Below are 12036 nucleotides of genomic sequence, written 5' to 3' on the forward strand. Positions count from 1 at the left end.
AATCCCGAAAGAATTATGTGAATTACTGCTTGATTCCATTTATGTAGCATTAATGAAATATCTCATAGCTCAGTTGCGCCTGATTTTGCGACCCCATGGATGGTAGCCCACCAGATTCCTCTGTTCATGGAATTCTCCAGGCAAGAATACTGGAGTGGGTAGCCATTCCCTTCTTTAGGGGCTCTTCCGGACCCAGGGATCAAATCCAGGTCTTCTGCATTGCAGGTGGATTATTTACTGTCTGAGCTACCAGGTGATGAAATAATGTAATTACAGAGAAGGAGAAGAGATTAGTGGTTGCCAGGAATTAGGGGTAGAGGGAGAAAATAGTTCTTTCAAGTGTCAGCTTCTTGGTTTTGATATTGTACTATACTTCCACGTGATATTGTTAATAACTTTGGGGGAGAATAGGAAAAGGATGCATGTAACTTCCCTGCGTGTTTCTTTGCAATCTTCTGTTAATCTACTTCAAAATAAAAGTACATATATTTTTTCATACATATGTATACATATGTTTGAACAGTGTGCATATATACATATATATGAAAAGTGTATATATGTATATATATATATGTATTAACATATCAAAATCTGGAGACTTCCTGGAGGTACAGTGGTTATATATCTGCCTTCAAATGCAGGGATGCAGGTTCAGTCCCTGTCTGGGAAACTAAGATTCCACATGCTGTGGGGGCACTAAGCCTGTGTGCCACAACTAGAGAGCCCATGTGCTGTAACTACTGATGTCCTCATGCTTTAGAGCCCATGCTCCACAAGAGAAGACCATGTGCTATAACTAGAGAGAAGCCCCCGGGTACCACACGGAAGAACCAGTGTGGCCAAAAATAAATAAAATGAATGGGAAATTATTTAAATATATATATATCGAAATTTGTGGAGAGAGGAACAGCAACAAAATACAGAGTAGATAGCTCCCAATTCCATACCACAAATCATTGAAAAAACAAACAGAAGGTATCACACCAACTTTATCAGAATTCTGGAAAACAGTCAAAGATTTATAGCAACCAGCCAAATGCTTAATTTTTTTTTAAGGCAACTTAAAAATGGTAAGAAAACTTAATGACATTTTTACTTGCCCCTTCCCTACTCCCTCCCTGACTCTGCAGCAGACAGAAGCCCACCTTTCCAGGGAAGAGCCCTGATCCCTGGTATCACTGTGTTTGTCTATTCCAATCTGTCTGGGGGCTAGCTGAAGGACTAATTCAAGGTCCTTGTCTCCATCTTGCCAGCGCTGGAACCCAAAGCAGTGGTCATTGCTTGAAAACACTGTAAAGTGAATAAATAACCTGCTACGGCCTGGGGCCAAAGATTACGGCTGGTACACAAAAGACCTTCTAAAGCCTGGAAGTAAAAGCTGGAGAGAGTTTTCTGGGAAGTTAAGAGCACTCAAATTCAAAAGTGCTTATGCACACTGGGGTATTTAGAAAGCTAAACAAGATGCGTGCTCAGGAAAGACCTGAGAAGATCCTGAAATTCTACCACTGGCTGATCTATATGCCCAGTGTAACCAGGAAGTAACAGGCTGAGGAAGAATTTCAAGTGGCCTGGCTAAGTGTTAAAGGAATACTCCCGCAAGAGCCAACTGCAAAAATTGGGAAAGGTATTTGTTTAAGTGCTCAGTGTTCAAGGAAATTTCAGTAAAAGCACTGGCTGAATGTAAGTTGAGGCTTCAAAAATCAAGACCAGCAAATCCTGGGCGAGGGAGAGAGATTAATTTCCAGAGATAACCTATTATAATATTCAAATATCCAGTTTCAACAACAACAAAAAATCACAAAAAGTACAAAGAAACAGGAAAAAATGGCCCATTCAAAAAAAATAAAATTGATAAAAACTATCCCTGACGAAGCTCAGACATTGGTATTATTCAGATTAGATTGAAAAATCACTAAAATACATACAGAAAAGAAAAGAAGGGAATCAAAATATAATCCTACATAAAAATCAACCCAAAAAATTGTCAGGGCAGTAATGGGGGAATGAAAAGTGTATAAACCATACAGAAGATAGTTAAATAACAGAAGAAAGACCTTTCTAATCAATAATTATTTTAAATATAAATGATTAAGCTCTTCAATGTGAATCTCTTGGTTAAATTTATTCTGAAGAATTTTATTTATTTTAATATTATTAAAAATTAAATTATTTTCCTACTTTCCTTTTTAAATTGTTCATAGTGTACAGAAAAAAACCTAATTTTTGTGTGTTGATTTTGTATTTCATATCATTACTGAATTTAACTCCTAGGTGGCAACTTTTGTGTCACATGATCTACCACAGTAAAAAATTAACCAAGCAAATAAACTTGGAAGGAAATCATAGCCATATGTGCCAATATAAGAAAAATTGGAAGGTTGAAAATCAGTTATATAAGTTTCCATCCCAGGCAGCTATTAAGAGAATAACAAATCAAACTCAAGCTAGCAGTAAGCAAATAATGAGAGCAGAGATAAAATTTAAAATAAAAATAAGTCAGCAAAGCCTAAAGTTGGCTATTTGAAAATTTTAATGAAATTGGTAATAAAATGAAATAAAAATAATAAATAAAATTAAATTTCTCCTAATAAAACTTATCAAGAAGAAGAAAAAAGGAAGAAATTATCATCATCATGATGTCGATTCCACACGAAAGGCAAACGAGCAGTCCTGTGTGTGCCAGTAAGGACAGAAGCCCTTTTTAGAAATTATGATCATCATGAATGAACTAAGGGTCCACTCCCGTGTTCTTGCCTGGAGAATCCGGGGGACGGCGGGGCCTGGTGGGCTGCCGTCTATGGGGTAGCACAGAGTTGGACACGACTGAAGGGACTTAGCAGCAGCAGCAAGGGTCACCCACTACAGATCCTATAAACACTATAAAAGATAATGAATATGGTGAACAGTCTGATTCAAATACAACTGATGATTTAAACAAAATGAACAAATTCCATAAAGCCTACAACTTGCCAAAACTGACTCATATCCAAGAAAATGAGAACAGTTCTACATCTATTTAAAAAGTTGAATCTGTTATCTAAAACTTTCTTACAAAGAAAACACCAGACACACATGATTTCACCAGTGAATTTGCTAGACAAGGAAGAAATAACAGCCAATCTTAGTCTTCTCAAGAACAGAAAAAGATATAACATTCTCAACTCTTTACAAGGCCAGGACCGTGAAACCAAAACCTAACAAGGATATTACAAGACAGGAAAAGTAAGGACCACTGTCTTTCATTCCCATGGGGTGAAAATCTTAAGCAAAATATTAGCAAACTTAATCCAACTCTCTCTCTCTCTCTATATATATATATACACACACACACATACATGTAATGGAATAAAACCAAGAGGAGCTTATTCTAGGAACACAAAAAAACTGTTTAATATTTGAAAACCAACCATTTAAATTTGTCACATTAGCAAAAAGAAAAAAAATGACATGATCACATTGATAGATATAGAAAAATCCTTTAATAAAATTCAACACTTATTCATGATACTACTTCAATAAACCAGTAATAGGAGGAAACTCCTTTATATGATTATAACTATTTACCAAAAACCCACAACAAAACATAATTAAAGGTAAAACAGTGAAAGTATTTCTTTTGATAATTGGAATGAGACAAGATGATAATGTAAGTAGAAGGGGAAAATCAGGATTAGAAAAGAAGTAATATAAAAAAAAAAAGAAAAGAAGTAATAAAACTGTCATTCACAGAGAACATGATGGTGCATGGAGAAAATCTGAAATAATTCTCACAAAAATTATTGGATAGTAAAATTTATTAATAAGTGAATTTCACTGGATGGGATGTGAGCTAACAAACATCAATTACATTTCTATATCAGCAATAAATAAATAGAAGATGTACTTCAGAAAAAGATGTCAATTACATTTTTAACACAACAAAAAATATATTTGAACACATTTTATAAAAAAAAGACCTCTACACAGAAAGCTATTAAACTTTTGATGAAATTAAAGGCCTAAATAAACAGATTATGCTTTTCATAGATTTGAATACTCAATATTGTAAAGATATTAGTTCTTCCTATATTGATAGGTATTTAATTGGAATATATTCAGTGTAATTGTAATCAAAATCCTAGATTTGTTACAGATACTAATAAACTGATTCCAATATTTATAGAAATGTGATGATTCAGAAGAAGGAAATGCAGTCTCGAAGGAAACAACCTAAGTGGAGGCCTCAGACTACCAGATATCAATATATATTATAAACCTAGAGTGGTTAAATCATTATAACATTGGCACTAGGAGAAACAAATAGACCAAGGAACAAAGAAATAGTTCAGAGACACCTGGAAAAAGCGCACTCTTTTCAGAAAAAGATACAGGTCAATTGGATATCATTTAGCAAAAAAATGACTCATGACCTCTACCTCAAATCATACACTGAAAGCAATTACAGACAAATTATAAATCTAAATGTGAAATGTAAAATAATATCTTCTATAAGTTAACATAGAAGAATATCATTAAGGCCCTAAGATAGGAAGAGATTTCTTAAATGAGATACAAAAAGTGCCAACCACAAAGGAAAACTTGAATAAATTGGAGTATATAAAATGAAAACTTCTCTTCATCATAAGATGCTACAAGGAGATGGACTTCCCTGGTGGTACACCGGATAAGAACCTGCCTGCCAATGCAGGGGACATGAATTCAACCCCTGGTATGGGAGAATTCCACACGCCACAGAGCAACCGAGCCTGCGCTCTAGAGCACACGAGCCGCTCCTACTGAGCCTGCGTACTACAACTACCGAAGCTTGTGCGCCCGAAGCCTGTGCTCTGCGAGAGAACCCCACGCGTGACAGCGAAGAGGAGGCCCTGTTGGCCGCAACTAGAGAAAGCCCACACGCAGCAACAAACACCCAGCACAGCCAAAAATAAACATGTTAATTAATTTAAACGAATTTTTAATTGAAAGATAACTGCTTTAAAGAATTTTGTGGTTTTCTGTCATAGATCAACAAGAATCAGCTATAGGTACAACCATGTCCCCTCCCTCCCAGACGTCCCTCCCATCTCCCTCCCCAACTTCCCTCCCATCTCCCTCCCCATCCCACCCTTCAGCTGGTCGCAGAGCCCGTTTGAGTTCCCTGAGTCATACAACAAATTCCCATTGGGTATCTATTTTACATATAGTATTGTAAATTTCTATGTTACTCTCACCATACATCTCCCCTTCTCCCTCCTCTCCTCCCACCGTGTCCATAGGTCTGCTCTCTATGTCCGTTTCTCCACTGCTGCCCTGAAAATAAATTCATCAGTGCCATCTCTTCAGAGTCCATATATATGTCAGTATACAATCTTATATTTCTCTTTCTTACTTACTTCACTCTGTATAATGGGCTCTAGTTTCATCCACCTCATTAGAACAGATTCAAACGTGTTCCTTTTTATGGCTGAGTAGTATTTCATCATACATATGTACCCCAGCTTCTTTATTCAATCATCTGTTGATGGATATCTAGGTTGCTTTCATGTTCTAGCTATTGTAAATAGTGCTGCAATGAACATTGGGGTACATGTGTCTTTTTCACATATTTTTATTTCCTCAGGGTATATGCCTAGGAGTGGGATTGCTGGGTCTTATGGTGGTTTTATTCTTAGCTTTTTAAATAGTCTCCAAACCATCTTCCATAGTGTATCAATTTACATTCCCACAGCAATGCAAGTGTTCCCTTTCCTCCACACCCTCACCAGCATTTATTTTTTGTAGACTTTTTGAGGATGGCCATTCTGACTGGTGTGAGGTGATGTCTCATTGGAGTTTTGATTTGCATTTCTTTAGTAGTGAGTGATGTTGAGCATCTTTTCATGTGCTTGTTAGCTATCTGTATGTCTTCTTTGGAGAAATGTCTCTTCAGGTCCCTTTCCCATCTTATGATTGGGTTGTTTGTTTTTCTGGTATTGAGTTGTATGAGCTGCTTGTATATTTTGGAAATTAATTCTTTATCAGTTGTTTCCTTTGCTATTATTTTCTCCCATTCTGAGGGTAGTCTTTTCACCTTGTTTCTAGTTTCCTTTGCTGTGAAACAGCTGTTAAGTTTAATTAGGCCCCACTTGTTTATTTTTGTTTTTATTTCCATTACTCTAGGAGGTGGGTCCTAGAAGAGAGAGAAAAAGCAAGCCACTAGTGGGAGAACATATTAAAATACATGTATCCAACAAAAGAAATCTTCTATAATATTATGCGAGAAGCTTATAAAACTTATTCAAAGCAATTCAACAAAATAAAAAGCAGACAATCCAATAGAGCAAATAGTCAAGAGAGTTGAATTGGCACTTCACTAAAGAGCATATTCTAAATGGCCAATAGATACATAAAAAGATGTTCAACTTCATCAGTTATCAGGGAAACACTTATTAAACCCATAGTGTAGCAAATTTAGGAAAAGGAAAAAATAGGCTTCAGTTCAGTTCAGTTCTGTGCAGTTGCTCAGTCGTGTCCTACTCTTTGTGACCCCATGAATCACAGCACACCAGGCTTCCCTGTCCATCACCAACTCCCGAAATTCACTCAAACTGATGTCCATCAAGTCGGTGATGCCATCCAGCCATCTCATCCTCTGTCGTCCCCTTCTCCTCCTGACCCCAGTCCCTCCCAGCATCAGGGTCTTTTCCAACGAGTCAACTCTTCGCATAAGGTGGCCAAAGTATTGGAGTTTCAGCTTCAGCATCAGTCCTTCCAATGAACACCCAGGACTGATCTTTAGGATGGACTAGTTGGATCTCCTTGTAGTCCAAGGGACTCTCAAGAATCTTCTCCAACACCACAGTTTAAAAGCGCTCAGCTTTCTTCACAGTCCAACTCTCACATCCATACATGACCACTGGAAAAACCATAGCCTTAACTAGACAGACTTTTGTTGGCAAAGTAATGTCTCTGATTTTTAATATACTATCTAGGTTGGTCATAACTTTCCTTCCAAGGAGTAAGCGTCTTTTAATTTCATGGCTGCAATCACCATCTGCACTGATTTTGGAGCCCCAAAAAATAAAGTCTGACACTGTTTCCCCATCTATTTGCCATGATGTGATGGGACCAGATGCCATGATCTTAGTTTTCTGAACGTTGAGCTTTAAGCCAACTTTTTCACTCTCTTCTTTCACTTTCATCAAGAGGCTCTTTAGTTCTTCTTCACTTTCTGCCATAAGGGTGGTGTGATCTGCATATCTGAGGTTATTGATATTTTTCCCGGCAATCTTGATTCCAGCTTGTGCTTCGTCCAGCCCAGCGTTTCTCATGATGTACTCAGCTTAAATGTTACTCCCTCTGAGATGCCTTCTTATCCAAGACAGTACATGGTGTTTATTTCACCTGTAGTCAATATTTGCCTTATTTTTGGCTGACCCACATCTAAGTCACCTCTATTATATTAGACCTCACAGAGGGAATCCCCCATGGTGGGAGTTTTTGTGGGAAGCAAGTGTCCAGAGCTAGCCACCCACAGTGGAAGCCAGGAGCGGGGGGAGAACAGCTTCACGGTTCAGGCAGCTGGACAGGAGCGTGAATCAAATCCAGTCGCACAAACGCTTGCTGTCGGTTCCCTGGTTCTCTATTGAGACCTAGACACAAGGGCAGAGACCTAGCAAACCCAGCTATCTGCAGCATCACCTTCTCAGTGGTTTCTGATACTCAGTCTCTGGACCTCTCAGGGTTCTAGTTCGCTTTCCAAGTCTATTTATCCAGACTCCCTTTGATCCAAAGTTTCCAATTACCTTCTAATAACTACCCACCCCCACCACTTTTTTTTAACCTAAGTGGATTTGCTTGCTTACAATCAAGGATCCTGTCTGATGTGTCTCTCTCATTCATTTTTTTCATTATAGCTATCACAATGTATAATTATTTTATCTATTTGTCTACTTGGTGTTGACCCGTACCTAACAGTAAGCCTCAGGAAGTCAAGGTTAGTATCTATCTTGTTTTCCACTGTACCTTTTATGCTTGACTAGGAACTGACATATAACAAGAACTCAGTAAGTGCTAGCTGAATGAATGAATGCCTCCTTTGCTTACTTACCTGCTATATTGTCCGGAGAAGGCAATGGCACCCCACTCCAGCACTCTTGCCTGGAAAATCCCATGGATGCAAGGGCCTGGTAGGCTGCAGTCCATGGGGTCGCGAAGAGTCAGACACAACTGAGCGACTTCACTTTGACTTTTCACTTTCATGCATTGGAGAAGGAAATGGCAACCCACTCCAGTGTTCTTGCCTGGAGAATCCCAGGGACGGGGGAGACTGGTGGGCTGCCGTCTATGGGGTCGCACAGAGTCGGACAGGACTGAAGCAACTTAGCAGCAGCAGCAGCAGCTGTATTGTCTGTTTCTTCACAGACAAGGGATTTTCAGCAGCCATCCCCTCTGTAATGTTTAATTCAACATATTTTCTGTTGAAGCATTTTCATCCAATGATTAAGAAGCCTGCATTAAGGGAGCCTAGCTTCAAGATAGATCGAGGATCTAATTTCAGGATAAATGATTAGAAAGCTGTCTCATGTTGCTACTTCTCGAATATTTATGTTTACCTTTTAGTTGCTAAACAATAGTTCACTTTTCTAACTAACATTCTTCCATTCCACAAAGTAGATCATCATAACCTGATGAATATCCATCATCTTAGGGAACTAAACCAAGTCATTTAAAATTTTTGAATAAAAACAAAATAAGGATTTTGTTTTGAATAAAAACTTTTAAAATTTCTCTGAGTTGACTCTCTTGTAAAACACATTATTAACCAGGAGTTTCAGTCTTTAATAGAATTGCAGAATGAAATATCAGGTAAGAAAGAAGGATAGAATAAGGAGATATCCAAATTATAACTTATTTTGAGTGAGGGTGGTGTAGTGGAAGGAAGTCAGTCTTAAGGACTGGGTGTTTTCATTTAGCCTTAAAGCAAAATTACATTTTTTTGAAGGTGGGCAGAATATGGTGGCCCATCCTCCGAACCATAAAAATAGAGTAGTCCTTGGAGTTAAAAAATGGGACCCAGTGATGTGAATAATGAGAGGTTGTTATTGTTACCTATAGTCTATTTCACCACAATAAACCCTCAAAACAAAAATACCTGTGATAGCCATTAAGTTTGTTCACAAATATCCAAGTGTTAGGAGGAGGGAGATGTGTCACTTCTAGGCAGAGCCATGGATCGGTGCCATATTCCCTCTCCCTGCTGTGATGATTGTAGAAGCAGATGCTGAAGTGGACCTTCCATCAGCTAAGGCTCCTGGGTGACTTCATCAAACAGTCGGCCCTGCTGACCCACATTGGATATATAGCATAGGCAAGAAATAAACTTTCTTTGTTTTCAGTGATCAAGATTTGGGAGTTTGTTACTACAGTTTAATCCCGACCTCATGCCTAATATGAGATGCTGCCAGAACAAAAACCTGTAAAGTGTCATTGGCAGTGACAAGGACGATGAGTCATGTTATCCAATGGTGAAACATTTGGTAAAAGCTGTTGCATGAAATTACTTGGAAGGTAAATTATGTACCTAATGAAGTTGTAGATCTAGAAGAAGCAATTAAAAAACATAATGTTAACCGTATGCTTTGGCTGTTTTTGACAAGTTATTACAGAGAGAGAGAAAGGGAGGGAGGGGCTGAGTGGTTTGCAAGCAGGAATGAAAGTCAAAAGAGAGAGTCCAGGAATTCAGAGATTTGCAGAGTTGGAAGACTGCTTCTACTCACAAATAAAAGCTCAAACAACGAAAACCCAGTGTTATAGTAAGAATCTATTCAAGGCTGCTGCCCTCATATCCACATTTAAAACCTCCCCAAGGACTAAAATGTGAGAATAAAGGTCCAATCAGAATGGGACTTTGGGGCTGATTCCCTTCAGAAAAAGTGAGTGAGACTATTTGGATTTTTTGGTTTTGTGTTTTTTTTTTTTTTTTGGTTTGGTTTGGTTTTGGGCTCCACTGGGTCTTTGCTGCTGTGCACAGGCTTTCCTTAGATCTGGTGAGCGTAGGCGACTCTCCAGCTGCGGTGCTCGGGCTTCTCATTGCAGAGAGATGGCTTCTCTTGTTGCAGAGCAGGGGCTCTAGGCAAGTGGGCTTCCGTAGTTGTGGTGCAGGGCTTAGCTATCTCACGGCATGTGGGATATTCCCAGAGTAGGGATCAAACCCGTGTCCCCTGCATTGGGGTAGATTCTTAACCACTGGACCACCAGGGAAGCCTGTGAATGAGAATATTTGGATTGTGGGAAAGGCCTTTGGTGGCTGAAATGTGGATTATAGTAATCTTCATGGCTGTTTATAAATATTTTGGTTTTCTTCTCCTACGCATATGGTAGGATTGTACTTCCTCTTTCAATCTGAAATTAATCCTGACCATGTGATTGAATTTGGTCGATAACACGTGAAAGGAAATCACAGATGGCATTTGGGGGCAGAAGCTTTTTTTGTTTTGGCAGCATGGGGGATCTTAGTTCCCCAACTAGGGATCAAACCTGTGCTCCTGCAGTAGAAGTTTGGAGTCCTAAGCACTAGGCCACCAGGGAAACTCAGGGCAGAAACTTTAAGAGCCAGTGCTGACCCATCTTTTCCTCTTCTTGTTCTTCCTCTGTGTTGGTGTTTATAGAAGCACATCTTGAGATTCAGTCTCCTTTAGCATGGGCCCCTGAGTGACCACAATCCATACAGCTTTCTGCCAACCTAACATGTAATATAAGCAGAAATACTTCTACTGATTTACTCCACTGAGATTTTAGATCATTTTTTTCCTTCTTATCACAGCACCCCTAATCTATCCTGACCAATGCAGTGACCGGTGTGCTTAATCTCTGTAGGAGGAAAACATTAAGCAAGAAAGGAAATCCACAGCCATAAACTAAAAAAAAAAGCCATATTGGACTATGTACTAATTTTAACTTTTGTGTGGTAAAGATGCCACAAAGCAATCATATGCTAGAAAAAAACATTTGTAATACATATAAAAAGGATTAATATTCGCTATCTTCAAAGACCATTAATCAACCAGTTAAAAAACTACCCAACAGAAGCAACAGGCAAAGGATATGACAAAGTTGAGGTGGACATTTTTTGTTTCCTTCTCCAGCAGTTTTTCTTTCTGTCGAAAACGTAGATTTTCCTTTGGAGGAACTGCTCCTCTCACATTCTCAGGCATGTGATTGGGTAGGTATGACCACACCCTCAGCTCCAGTGGACTCCAGACTGGATCGAGTCACATGCCAAACCCTGGACTAATCACTGGAATTGGGAACGACTGGATAAATGTTGGCATTTCCACTAGATATTACTGAGCAGCTTTTAAAAGATGAGATTGTTCTAGTATGCTTATTTGGAAAGATGAGCATAATTTATATTGATAGTTTGATGAAACAACCAAGTTTTCAAGTCATGTGTATAATATGATCACATTTTTTTCTAAATAAAAAGAGGAATGCCTGCAATACATGTGAATAAATCTTTGTATGAGCACAGAGAAAAGTGTATAGCATGCAGATAATATCATTAACACTGTGTGCTTGTTGTTAGACTCTTGTCTCAGGTCCAGAAACCTTTCATTCTGCTTTGTGATGCCAGGCCTCAAATGCCACAAACTACAGTTGCCAGCTGTTGTCACCCTCTGTTAATACGGGGTGCAGGAGGGAGACTGGAAAGTTGAAGGAGGGACTTCCTATCTGCCTCCTGAGGGCTTCCTGTAAAAGTAATCCCAGTAATTTTTCCCACTGGCAGCAGCAGTTGGTTCCAGTTCTCACTACTTTCCGCAACCCCAGAATGAGCTTCGTAACGCCCCTTTAGAGCACTGGTCCTCTAGTGTCTGCTCCTCAAGAGGTCTGGGTCCCGGCTCTCCTAGTGTCTGCGTTCAAACAACTCTGGCTAATTCCCTTTGTTCTCCAGCCCTAGGTGGGGAGCCATTTCCTACAGCTTCTCTGTTATCTCAAAGCCCGCTTTGGCCTCCTCAGTCTTCCAGTATCTGTTTAAGTCAAGTGTATTGGATCGCTATTGCTGCTCCAGTATGTTCC

The sequence above is a fragment of the Bos grunniens genome, chromosome 10 (genome assembly GCF_055505025.1).
Source record: "Bos grunniens cultivar Pamir isolate PY7600 chromosome 10, Bosgru_T2T1.0, whole genome shotgun sequence".
Taxonomy (NCBI): domain Eukaryota; kingdom Metazoa; phylum Chordata; class Mammalia; order Artiodactyla; family Bovidae; genus Bos; species Bos grunniens.